Source organism: Silene latifolia, chromosome 1 (assembly GCF_048544455.1).
Source record: "Silene latifolia isolate original U9 population chromosome 1, ASM4854445v1, whole genome shotgun sequence".
Classification (NCBI taxonomy): domain Eukaryota; kingdom Viridiplantae; phylum Streptophyta; class Magnoliopsida; order Caryophyllales; family Caryophyllaceae; genus Silene; species Silene latifolia.
Window position 1 is genome coordinate 50,525,705 of NC_133526.1, and position 13,625 is coordinate 50,539,329.

A 13,625-nucleotide genomic window follows, 5' to 3' on the forward strand; every position below is an offset into this window, starting at 1 on the left:
AAGATTGAAAGTTATGCTCTCATCGCCCACCTCTAGAGTGAGCTCTCCATGCTTCACATCTATCACCGCACCCGCGGTGTGCAAAAAAGGTCTACCTAGAATGATTGGAATATTGGAGTCTTCTTCCATGTCAACAATGACAAAGTCCACCGGGATGAAAAATTTCCCAACTCTTACGGGAACATCTTCCCATATCCCTAATGGTGTCTTCGTCGATCTATCGGCCATTTGGAGTCTGATGTTGGTACATTTAAGCTTTCCCATCCCTATCCTTTTACTCACCGAATACGGCATAACAATCACACTAGCCCCTAGATCACATAGGGCTTTGTTGATCGTTGTGTCGCCAATGGTACACGGTATTGAGAAGCTTCCCGGATCTTTAAGTTTCGGAGGTGAACTCCCTTGAAGGATTACACTACTCACCTTAGTGAAGGCGATGGTTTCAAGCTTCCGGATCGACTTCTTTTTCGTAAGGATGTCCTTCATGTACTTTGCATAGGCCGGCACGTGATTGATTAATTCCGTGAAAGGAATCGAGACTTCCAAATTCTTCACAATTTCCATAAATTTTCCAAGTTGGTCATCAAATTTGGGCTTAGCTTGACGACTTGGAAAAGGAAGTCTAATCACAATGGGTTCCTTCTCCTTGGCCTTGTCTTCATTTCTCTTTGAAAATTCTTCTTTTGATGGTTCTCCATCCTTGGAGTTTTGCACAACTTCTTCTTTGTCACTAGCTTCCACAACTTCATCCTCAACTTGCTTCTTTGGTGCTTCATACCTCGTACCACTCCTCAAGTGAATGACACTAACCGTTTCATGTCTCGGGGGATTACTTTGAGGTGGTAATTGCCCCTTTTGTCTTTGAGAACTTGAAGATGCTAGTTGAGTCAATTGGGTTTCCAACATTTTGGTGTGGGCTAGGATGTTGTTGATGGTGATTTCCTTTGCTTGACTATCCTTTTGCATTTGAGTGAAAAACTCTTGTTGATTCTTTTGCATTTGGAGGACCGCTTTTTGGACATCAAAACCTTGGTCATTTTGTTGATTGTATGAAGTTTGATTTTGGTAACCTTGGTTTTGGTTGTAAAAGGGTCTTTGATTTTGGTTTCTCATGGGAGGTGGGGTGTATGTTGGTTGAGGGTTTTGAACATTTTGGCTTTTGTATGAGAGATTTGAGTGGAATTTGGTGTTTTCATTGTAATAATTGGAACAAGGGGTACCACTCTTGTATGCTTGAAAAGCATTCACTTGTTCATTTGTTCCTCTACATTCACTTTGGTCATGTCCCAAAGTTCCACAATTCTTACATATCCCACTTGGGATTGATGAAGATGTCGTCATGGCATTAACATGATGCTTTGGTGATTTTGAGGCTTCTTCAAGTCTAGCCATAGCTTTTTCGAACTTCAAATTGATGGTATCAATGTGAGCACTAAGTTGAGCACTCAATTGAGTAATAGAGTCCACTTCATGCTTTCCTCCTCTAGTAACCTTGCGAGGTCTACTATATTGTGAATTATGGACCGCCATTTCCTCAATATTGTTCCAAGTTTGATTATCGTCAACTTCGATGAACATACCATTTGATCCCATATTGAGAATGTTTCTTGAGTCTTCATAAAGACCATTCCAAAATTGTTGAACCAAGAAACACTCGCTAAGTCCATGATGAAGACATGAGCGGCAAATTCCCTTGAACCGCTCCCAAGCTTTATACAAAGATTCTTCATCTCTTTGCTTAAAACCCGTAATTTGAGCTCTTAGCATGTTAGTCTTTTCCAGTGGGTAGAACGTTTTGTAGAAAGCTAGAGCCAATTTCTTCCAAGAGTCAATTCCAAGAGTGGCCTTATCAAGGCCTTTCAACCATTGTTTTGCGGTGCCAATTAGAGAAAAAGGAAATAAGACCCATCGAATTTGGTCTTGAGTTACACCGGTTTGAGAAATCGCATCACAATAGTCACAAAAAGTCTCCATGTGAGAGTGAGAGTCTTCACTGGGCATCCCCCCAAATTGGCTTCTTTCGACTAATTGGATAAATACGGATTTGGCAATGAAATTTCCGGTTAAGTGTTGTGGTGTGGGAGTACCATTGGGTAGGTTCTCCTCGGTTGGTACGGAATGTGATGAAAATTAAGGCATTGTGGGTTGATTTTGTGTTGGGTTCTCCTCACCTTCTCTTGCAAAAGGGTTGACGAACTCAATAGTATTTGGTTGAATATCTACAAGCTCACCAATACCTCTCAAAGTTCCTCTAGCAAGTCTTCTATTGTTTGTCAAAGTCCTTTCAATTTCGTGATCAAAAGGTAACAAGTTACTTTGTGATCTTCTAGACATGCAAAATATCAAAAACTTGAAAATAATTAGAACAAACCTTGAGGAGTTTTACTTCCCTAAGGCAAAGAAAGACACAATTAATAATAATTTAAGAAAATCTAAATCAAGTTAACACCGTTCCCGGCAACGGCGCCATTTTTGGTCGGACTCACTTGGAGGTTTAGTTTTCGGTACTTGTCGTTAGGAGCACCTAGACCAAAACAATATTCCACAAACATCTCTACAATTAGTAAAGAGGCAAGTAAAGGTCGGATCCCAAGGGACGGGTATTGAAGTAAGATTTTCAATTGTAAGTAGTGGTGTCTAGGGGTGTCACAATTTGGGGTTAGAATAGAAGATCACTAAACTAAATAGCAATGAAAGTAAACAAGCAAGATGATTAAAAAGGGGTGTAAACAATTGATAAAAAGCACTAGGGTGTCATGGGGTCATAGGGTATTCATGGGAATTGTCATACAAACATATTCTCAAATTATAAGCAAGTAATTATTGTTGTGACGGATCGAGTTGGTTTATATCTTACAATCCTAGGAAAGTTTGGGTGCCGGAGCCGAATCGATTAGATTGTACAACACCTACAAGTCGACTTAATCTTCCCTACTCAACTATATGCATGGTCTAATGAGACTCGAGTTGATTTATGTCTTACAAGTCTCATTGAAAAGATAAGTTATGGGTAAAAAATGCAAGGATTCATAGGCTCGCATTTCATCAAACATAACATGTGCCTAAGTTGAGATCACAACAAGCAAGCAAATAAACTATGAAAACATATTAAATTAAGCATGAATCATCCCCCATGTTGGTTTTCCCTAATTACCCATTAACCCTAGTTAAGGAAACTACTCACTCATTATCATGTTGAACATGCTAGCAAGGTTGTCAATCATACCAACAAAGTAAAACATGATGAATAAATGAAGATGATTAATAATAATTAAAAAGGGATTAAGAGAATTATACCTACTAATGATTCCAATAATAAAGCAAAGAATAATAGAAGTACTTGATGATTGATTGGAAGGTTGTCAATCTCCCAATAATAACCCAAATAATCTTCAATTACCCAAAATGAAAGATGAACAAAAGAGAGATTAAGGAAATGAGATTTGTATTAAAACTTGATTAATAGTTGATTACAAGATTAAAGAGAGATTAGAATGATATAAACTACACTAAAGATTTATAAGAAGAACATGGTTATCTAATTAGACTAATGGGGTATTTATAGTGGGGATTAGGTACACAAATTAGGGTTTACTAAGGGTTTAAATGACAATTAAGTCCTTGAGGAATCGCTGCTCTCAGAAAAATATGCGAGTCTCCTTTTTGCCGGTCTTTCCGAGATATGCGCATCCTTCATAGAACAAGAAGAAAATGGAAAGTTGCTGTAACACAATCCGAGCGTCCAAGGCACGGGACGAGCGGATTGTCTGGCTGTTGGACGAGCGGATTCATTGGCTGGACGGGCGGATTGTGTCATTTTTGGATGAGCGTCCCTCTGGCAAAGACGCTCGGATTCCTGGTCTTGGACGGGCGTCCAGAGGGCAATCCGCTCGGATTCTGAGTCAGCTTCCTTCTTTTCTTCTTTTCTTCCTTCTTCTTCCAACAATCCTCGGGGATTTTGTCGGAGATGCAAGGATATTTTCTCATCATTGCCCAACTACTATAATATGTACAAAGGCCTTCTAGTCTTGTCTTCTCTTTGATGCTTGGTCATTGAATTCAATCAATTTAGCTCTATTTTGCCTTGAAAATGAAAGGTTTGCACTCCTTTCCTACCAAGGGGACAAAACCTCAAAGAATATGCAAAATAAAGGACTAAAGACAATAAATGACCTAAATATGCACTAAAAAGCATGGGAACAACGCTAATTCGGGGACTAAATATGCTCAAATAGTCACATCACACCATAATCCAAATTTGGTAAATGTATGTTTAATTTCGGTTTTCACATGCAAATCAATCTAAATCCAACTCGACATCAATTACTTGGATTTTGGATAAACAAACCGACTTAGCAAACTTTCACATGTTAGGTTAAACTTTTGGATGCGCATTCATTCATTTACCGTTTTATCAATTTTTGCACTTAGCAACCACTCCCTATAAAACACAACTTCCTATAACCCTCTCACGTCACATCACTTTCCTTTTTACCAAACCACAACTTCCCATAACCCTCTCACCACTCCCTATAAAACCTTTCATCTTTACCATTAAACCATCATAATTTGCATCATCTCTCCGTTCAAACACCGATAACACCCACACTAACAACTATGGCACCAAAGAAAGCAACCCAAACACCTAAAAGCAACATTCATAATCGCTCTTCTGTTCGTGTTTTCGACACCGAGGCAACTCACTCTGACTCGTCCCTGTATCTGTCACATCAGTCTATTGGCAGGAAACCAAAGGTTTCAAGGATGGAAGAAGGGGACTCAGAAACAAGTGATATTTTGTTTGAAAACTAGACCATATATCAAGACTTCGATGATATTAGACTCACTGAGAATGAAATAAAACAGTTTAGTAAAGTATTACGATATCCTCTATTCTATGGTCGTCTCTTTGAGACCAATTGGTATAGCGATTCTTTTGCTCTACAAGGTTTTAAACATGACCTGGAATTTCAAGATTGGGGTAAACTTCTTGCTACTCCCCATGATATTTACCCTGTACGGCTCGCTCAGTTACGGGGAACTTTGAAGGTTGACAAGAAAACTTCGACTGCAAATTTTGGTGAAAATTTTATCGAAGTTACTATCGAACACCTTGCTAATGTGATGGATCTTAGTCTTGAAGGAGTTAAAATTCAGGCTTGGGATGGCTAAAAATCGGTTGATGAGGAGGCGAAATTGCGTTATAAACGGTTCTTCAATAAGAATGCAGTTCTTAGCTCTCAGGTAGCACCTTCCTCCCTTTCTTTAATCGATAATTTATGGTTGAATGTGATTCATAATTCTATTCTGCCATGAAAGAAGGGGAAGAGCAAGGTGCACAGTCATGAGATTAGGCTGCTCTATCATATTCTCAATGGGGTCAAGGTAAATGTTCCATTCTTGATTTTTGGTCATATTGAGTATATTCTTAATCAAGTTTCTAAACCAGCTGTGGATGGGACAATCATTATACCGTATTGCATGTGGCTGTCATCTATTCTGAAATCAAAGGGTGTGATTGGACGATTGGTCAAGCCAGTTGTTTGTGAGGATTACATGGATGCAATCCTAAAACAGATGAAGTTGTTGGACGAGCGTGGGATGTTGAAAGGTATGGTGTGTGGTAAGGGAAATGGGAAGATAGGTGAGGCTAGTAGTGCATTTCTTGATTTTGCAGAAGAGGTTCATGCTGACCTAAAGGGTAAGGGTGTTCGTCTGAGTGATGAACAACATCTTCTTGATGGAATTAAAGCGATTATAGATATTAAGCTTGATGCCTTTGAGAGGCATATACTAGAGAAGATGAATGAGAAGTTGGGTAGTGGAAATTCTGTTGAGGGATCTACAAGTACCACTAACATGATGAACATGATGAATGTAATCAAAGGATGGATGCTGTTAATCAGTCGTAAGCTTGACACTGTCACATCTGAGCTTGAGACCGCAGGAAAGAACACTATTGACTTTGTGGCTCCTATGGCTGATATTAAGGTTAATATGGATCGTATTTCCTTATGTATGTCAAGTATCATGCACGATTTGGATGGCTTAATATTAGGGGAGATAAGTTGGATGCAGGTTTATCTGAAGCAACTAGGTTAGTACGTAGCACAACCACTGCTCCTGCTTCTAGGAATACAGAGATCATGGATAGGTTGCGCCAAATTTATACCGACACTACCAGGAGTCATTACATCCTTGATCTCATCAATCCTAAGAACAAGTAGTCAGCTTTAGGGTCTTTTCTCCTTTCCTATTTTTCACTATGCTTTTCTCACTGAACAATTTATTATTTTCTTGTTTTTAATGTTTAATCGACTATTTGCTTTATTCCTACTGTGCATGTCTTATTTTGTTGATTTTTTGTGCTAATTTTGCATGGTATTATTCTAGTCTCTTATCCTTTTCGATGAAGTCAAGAGGGGGAAATAGACCTTATATTCAATTATTTTAGTTGTCAACCCTTTAGACTCTTTTATCAATCTGTTCTCTGCCTCTAAGCTTGTGTTTCTAAATCGTCTATAATGGTTTGATTTGGACATTACGGTTGATACCTTGAACTCTTTGGCACTTGGTTTATTTGACATAGACGATATCTATTTGAGGGGGGAACTACCTTAGAAATAAATTTTAAGAAAGACTTGACGTCATCAAAAGGGGGGAATTTGTTGACCCTGGGTCTTGATGGCTTTTGAAGCATGTCAAGCTAACGCTTTATTTCTAAGCTATTTTATTTTACGCTTTTATGAGCTTGGTATGTTTTGTAGCGTTTGTTACTTAGGTACTCAAACTTGATTCAAGAGAAGCGTATGATATAGATGATCAACGTTAAAATGTAACATCTATGAGATCGTCATGAAGTCCTAGAATTAGGTTAATGACATATCATGTAAAAGAGTATCTTAGAACTATGCACAAAGTAAAACTGATCTTGAGGTAACGGTGTCCTCAGTCGAGGGGACGGTTACCTCAAGTTCTGAAGAACTCTGCTATATCTTCAGGAAACGGTATCCTCAGTTGAGGAGACTATATTCTGAGGACCCGCAACAAGTTCAGATTTTAATTATTTTCTAAAACTCCTTCTATCTCGTTTTGGTCATCTCAAACCTATAATATCTCGCTTTATTTTATGAAATCTATGCTACGATTAAATCTAGACTTGTATATCTTTTGAAGAAAAATTTTGGTATATCTTGTTTACAAGATATTATGAAATCTTTCAACATAAAGATATATTAAGATTTAGTTTTATCCAAACAAGATTCTTACTCTTTGAAAAGATATTTTATATTATGAAAAATATCTTATTTTTCTTTAAAACTATTTACCGAATTTGTTAAAGATTTTACTCAATATTTTCAGTTATTATTTCATAAAACATGGCTTGTATTTTATTCATTTAAAATCTATCTTTGGCCAAGATATTTTGAGAATGATTATATTTTGTTATTTTATGAAAAAAATCTAGATTTGAAGTGTTTATCAAGAAACACATGAGAAACCCTAATTTAAAAGGTTTATGGTGTTTACTCGTGTGTGCCTCATATAAATGCACATTTAATACTTCAAATCGATACACACAACTTATACAAACTTTCTTGATTAAATTGATATTTTGCAAAATCATTTCCGCTGCTTTAAGCTTTGTTCTTAATCGTTCATTTTTCAAATTGCTTTTGAAAGTTGAAGTCTTTAAACTACGTACTTTCGTGTTAAAAGTTTTATCTTTTATAAATGCATAGTTTTACAATCCTCTTCGTTCTAGACAATTGATTGTATTGTTTTAAATTCGATTGTATTTCATATTCAAACTTTGTAAGCTTAACATCTTATGCACCGTAGGCTTAACATCCTACAAACAAGAAAGCTTAACATCCTTCGCAAATTGAGAGCTTCACATCTCTCACACACCGAAGGCTTAACATCCTTCATTAGCACGATTAGGGTTAGTCATGGGGGTTGTTGTTTATTGTACGCTTGACCGGATTAGGAGCTCGTGATAAACAATTAATAAAAAAGGGGTGGACGTAGGCTTTTCAATTAGGCCAAACCGCGTTAAAATATCGTGTGTTATTTATCTTTTTTTCATACCGTTTGTTTTATATTGTTATGAAATCGTTTGCACAATCATTATATACTTCGTACATTCGAACTCAACTCGTAAGTCACGAATTAGAAGTACATAACTATCTTCGAGATTTTGAAAAGCGGTACGTACTCTATTCACCCCCTCCTCTAGAGTATATTTGTTGGGCTGTTGAACTCTACATAGATGGCAAAAAAGGCTCAGGGTTAGTTATCATAGGAATAATATTATGAAAAAGCACTTCTCTTGATTCTTTAATAGAACCAAAACCTGAACCATATTTACGAATGAACCTGTAAGCTGCACTTTTAGAAGCGTATCCAATGAATATGCCATTGATCGTTTTAGGTCCAACTTTGATTCTTTGAAATGCAGGTATTCCAATCTTTCCCAAGCACCCACACATTTTGAGGTAATTGAGATTAGACTCATGACCTTTCTATAGCTCATAAGGAGTCTTGTCCAATCTTTTGTGAGGAACCCCGTTGAGAACAAAACAAGCAGAAAGAATGGCTTCGCCCTACATGTTAGTGAGCATAACAGAACTAATAAGCATAGCATTCATCATATCCTTTAATGTTTTATTTTTCCTTTCAGCTATTTTGTTCTGTTGTGGGGTAAACGGGGCGCTAGACTCATGAATAATGTCATTTCTCTCATAAAATTTCTTTAGTGGATTACCATCATATTCACCGCATGTATCTGACCTAACTCTTTTTATCTTTAAGTCTAATTGGTTCTCAACTTTAGCTTTATAGATCAAAAATTTCTGCTCGGCTTCATCTTTTGTACTTAGCAATATACTTTAGTATATCTAGAAAAATCATCCACAAAAGTGATGTAGTAACGCTTACGTCCTCTGCTCTTGGAGTTTCTGAAATCTCCCAAATCCGTGAGAATTAGCTCACGAAGTGTTGAGGCACGATTGACTTGCTTATTGAACGGTATTTTGGGATGTTTAGCCTCTACACATATCTCACATTTGTCAAAAGTCGTATTACTGAAACTATGTATAAGGTCAAGATGTTTTAATTATTTAATTGAATCAACATTAATATAACCTAGTCTAGCATGCTATAAAGTAATAGACTCAGCAATATAAATAGAAGCGGTAGAATTTTTATTAGTTGTTACCACATCGAGCACAAACAACCCGCCATTACAAAATCCCTTTCCGACAAAGTTATTATTTCTAATGAGTACAAGTTTGTCAGATTTAAAAGTGAGTTTAATACTGCCTTATGAAAAAGAGAACCTGATATAAGTCTCCTGCGAATTTATGGAACATGCAGAACTTTATTAAGTTCAAGAACTTTACCAAAAGTTAGCTTTAGTTATACCGTTCCCTTACCAATTACACATGTGGTGCTAGAATTTCCCATGGACACACATTATCCATTGGTCTCTGGCACATATTCCTTGAAAGCTTCCTTGTTATTGTAAATATGGCTAATAAGTCTAGTATCCAGAATCCATTCGGTCGAGTTGCTTACCATATTTACCTCGGAAATAACTGCGGCAATGATTTTATCCGTTCAATGAGATAAGCTTGAGGTTTGTTTCTTGGCTTTCCTTGTGACCTTTTCGGACAGAATCTGGCAGAGTGATCCATTTCTCCACAAATAAAGCATTCTCCTTTGAATGATCTTTTGTGTTTGAAGCTAGTTTATTCTTCACCACATGAATCTGGTTTGCTCCCTTGTTGTTGCGTCTAGGACCGTTATTATGATTCTATGACTCAACAAGATTAGCATTAGAAGTGAAATGATCAATTTTTTTACCGTTTGATTGAATCTGGTTTTGGTTTTCAATTGATATGTGACACCAATTCAAGAAGAGGTGAAGTCTTTCTATTTGTATTTCATAGAGTGCAAATAATTCTGGCAAGATGTAGAAAGTTTCTCAAGAAGACAATTACCTTGGAAAATCTCACAAATTTTCATACCTTCCGCAATAATATCAGCACACAAAGTCTCATACTTATGAACTTGATCCAACACGGGTTTATCATTAGTTATACAAAAATTTAACCATCTATTGCAAGCATACTTTTTGGTGCCAAAGTTGTCTGTTCCATATTTGATTTTAAGGGCGTCTCAGATGTCTTTGGCGGTAGTAAACTTATTATAGATCATAAAAAAAGATTCACACATGTAGTGCAATAGCAAACCACAACAAGTTTATTGTCCTTAGCAAAATTACGTTCATCGTTTTCTGGTACTTCGGTTTCAGTTAAAGTATAGTCTACCCTAACTGGCTTAAAAGAAAATTAAATTTATCGGACCAACGCCTATAATTTTTACCATCGAATAAATCCATTTTTGACATGTCGGGGATTAAAACTGTAGGCATAAGGGTAAGATTGAACGAAACAAAAGAAGAGGCATAGACATATCGCCTAAAATAAATTTTTTACGAGCAAGAGAAAATTTAAAATTCAACTTTAGACTGCATTCGGTATGACTATTACGATAATAATGAACATAAAATCTTAAAGAACATAGAAGAGGTAAGTCATGGCGTGATGGCGTTCATTGCCCTAAAGTTGAATTTGCCCCGCTCGATACACACGAGCTCTTGGCAACCAACCCACATGAATACACAACCTCCGAGCCTAAGGTGTAAAACAAAGACACAGAATGAGAATTACTTGCAAAACGTTGCCCAATATCAGCTTAAAACATAAAAGAAATGTTTTAGAGAAAGATGAGAGAATGATTTTGTGTGTTCTAAAATGGAAAAGTTAAGCAGTATTTATAGGAAAAAGTAGGAAGTATCTAGAACCGAATTTATTGTGTCTCGAAAATCGTTTTTAGTCGACTATATAGTCAGTATGGAAAAAGCATAAATAAGTTTTAGTAGACTGTAAAATTAATATGGGAAAACTACAACTGTCAGTATAGGGACTGAACTATCAGACTCGAAAATTGTGCAAAAAAGGATATGAAAAATAAGTGATTTCACTTCCAAAAGGAACCGATGGCCCGCTTCGCAGGTTCTTTACCAGAGCTCATAGCCTAGATCCTATGCCCGAGCTCATCGTGGCGTCTCCCTTGCATATTCTTCATATATGGGACAAAACAAGAAATTTCTTTTGAAGCAACACTTGCAACAGAGGTCTCGTATGATGGGGGCGAGGAGGGGTATATTGGATAATTTTTAAGAATCCTATCTGTAATATTCCTTGCACTTTAAGATGTGTGGTTAAGAAATTATTAGTCAGATAATGTACAAAGGTACTTTGTACTCCCTCCTATTCTAAATAACTGTCCCATTTACCATTTCCGTCTATTCACATAACTGTCCCATTTGCCATATTTGGACATGGTTTTTTACTTTCCTACCCTTAGCTTTTTTCTTTATTTACCACCCCAACCACCCTTAACCCATCATATTCAATACTTTTCATTATTTAACTCATATATTCTTACCCCTACACAATAATATTCATTATTTTAACTATATTTCTTAATTTTCGTGTCATTGTCCAAATGAGACACTTATTCGGAATAGGAGGGAGTATATGTTTATCTAATTGTGTGCTCTTATTTATAAAAAAATTTCAAGTTCCTTTGTACCGTTTCATTTAACTGACATTTTAAAATTACCAAAAATATTCATACAGTTGAGCCTTGTATTCTGGGTACGTAAGGATATATTATAACATGGCATGGTTGCATATGCTCAATTCCAGGTTAGGATAGACATTCATGAAGGACTTGCATGTATTTAAAGAAGGAAATTAATAAGAAGATTAGATTTACGGATCGAGCCGTTTGTTAATTAATCACATGCTAATAAGAAGAAACCAAAGTTAGTTCCTATATTCATGGAAGATTAAGTTTCCTATTTTCACACGTTATACATTGGATCATAAGAACCCTAGTTAAGGAAGAATAAACTAACATAATAGAATTGGAATGAGTCAACTAAAAACCATCTAGTAGTTCCTACATATATTGGGGAACCATTTCCTATGCATGAGGAGCTATCCGTTGAAGACAAGAAGAGTATAAATATAGAGCAAATGAGTTGCAGTCCGTTCATTCTGCATTCATCCAAAGCTGTATAACTACAAAGCATACTACTTACTAGCGTATACAAAGTTGTTCATCATATTCATACAAAATATTGCTAACATACTATCCTGACTTGATGCCCATGATTTTATTCCGATTTAAGGATTTCCACATAAAAATTGTTGTGTCTTGGTCTTTTTTCTTTTTGTTGAATTTTACAATAATGAGTTATATGCATAACTCATCCACAAGTTACAAGGTTCTATCATGTTCTACGTAGAAATACACCCAAAAAAATCAGCGCACACCCTGGTGCATTTAGCTCATAAATCTCTTTTTCCCACAAAATTTAACTACAATCCCAAGAGCCTTGCATAATGACAAACCAAACTGTTACAACAGTTATGGCAAGTCGGGAAACAACTTGTAAATTTGCAAATACTGAAGGAGAAAATAGCTCAAACTAATGCTAAAGTATAAATGTTGAAAGAGTAAGAATCAACCCTAAAACAATAGTTGGAGAACAAATCTCACTCTTGTAGTTTAGTAATCGAACCTAGTACACCACTTTCCTTTATTATCAGGAACTTGATTTCTTCACTTTTCAGAATCCAATCCCTACAAAGAAAACAAAAAACATTGAAAAATTTGGAAGATGTTAAAACCAAAAACATTGAAAATATGCAAATTTGTGGTTTAAAAAACCGTATCAGGTATACGCTTTTGCTTAGCCCTAACAGTGGTGGATGGTGATGTGCTGGGAAAGTAAGCCGGTTAGGTGGTGAGGCAGTCAGGCGCGGTGGTGGATGGGATGATCTGGTGTTAAGGGTGGGTGGTGAACTGGTGGTGAAAATGGCTTGGTAATGGATATGATGATGAGGAAGAAAGCGTGTAGTTCATGTTTCTGGGTTAAAGAATAGTATCCATGAGAGAGAATAAGGAACTAAAGAGACATTAAATTATTTAAACAAAAGGTTATTTGTTATTTAGGTAGCGAGTCAATTAGGTTTAATGTGGAAGGATGTAGGATAGTTAATTAATTTATACTTTAAAAAATGCAGGAAATACACTCATATTTGACTTGGACAGTGAGTCGGGTTGGGGACTGGGAGAAGCCTTGAGCCCACACCACATGCTGATGGTAGATGGGTTCAGGCAAGCCGGGCTGGGGATGTAGTGGCCCTTGACCTGCCAGTTGAGTAAAGAGGATGACGGGTCATGCGTGCTAGGCATTGTGGGCTGGGAATGAGTGAGCCCGAGGGCCGAGCCCAGCCCGGTTGGGAGAGCTGTCTAAGATAGCGGGTCATGTAGAAGGGAACCCGTGGACCAGATCGAGCTAGCATGGGTTAGTCCAACCCACACTTTTGTCTAGGTCTAACTCATACTATGGATTATTATTCACATTAATTAATTAATTCTAGAAAAAATAAAGACAAAGAATTGATTAAAATATAGACAAAATGATGGGGGTAGTGGAGTATGTTGGGTTTTAACTAGAAAAGCAAGAAAAGTAGCTC

The 13,625-nt window shown here is 36.8% G+C and overlaps 1 non-coding gene across 1 annotated transcript; it reads left to right on the forward strand.

Annotated features, from left to right (window-relative positions):
- The first annotated feature begins 1,663 nt into the window (after positions 1–1,663).
- LOC141618668 (small nucleolar RNA R71) lies at positions 1,664–1,770 on the forward strand. Its single transcript, XR_012531457.1, has one exon. It is a non-coding gene; the product is annotated as a small nucleolar RNA R71 (small nucleolar RNA).
- The last annotated feature ends 11,855 nt before the right edge of the window (positions 1,771–13,625 follow it).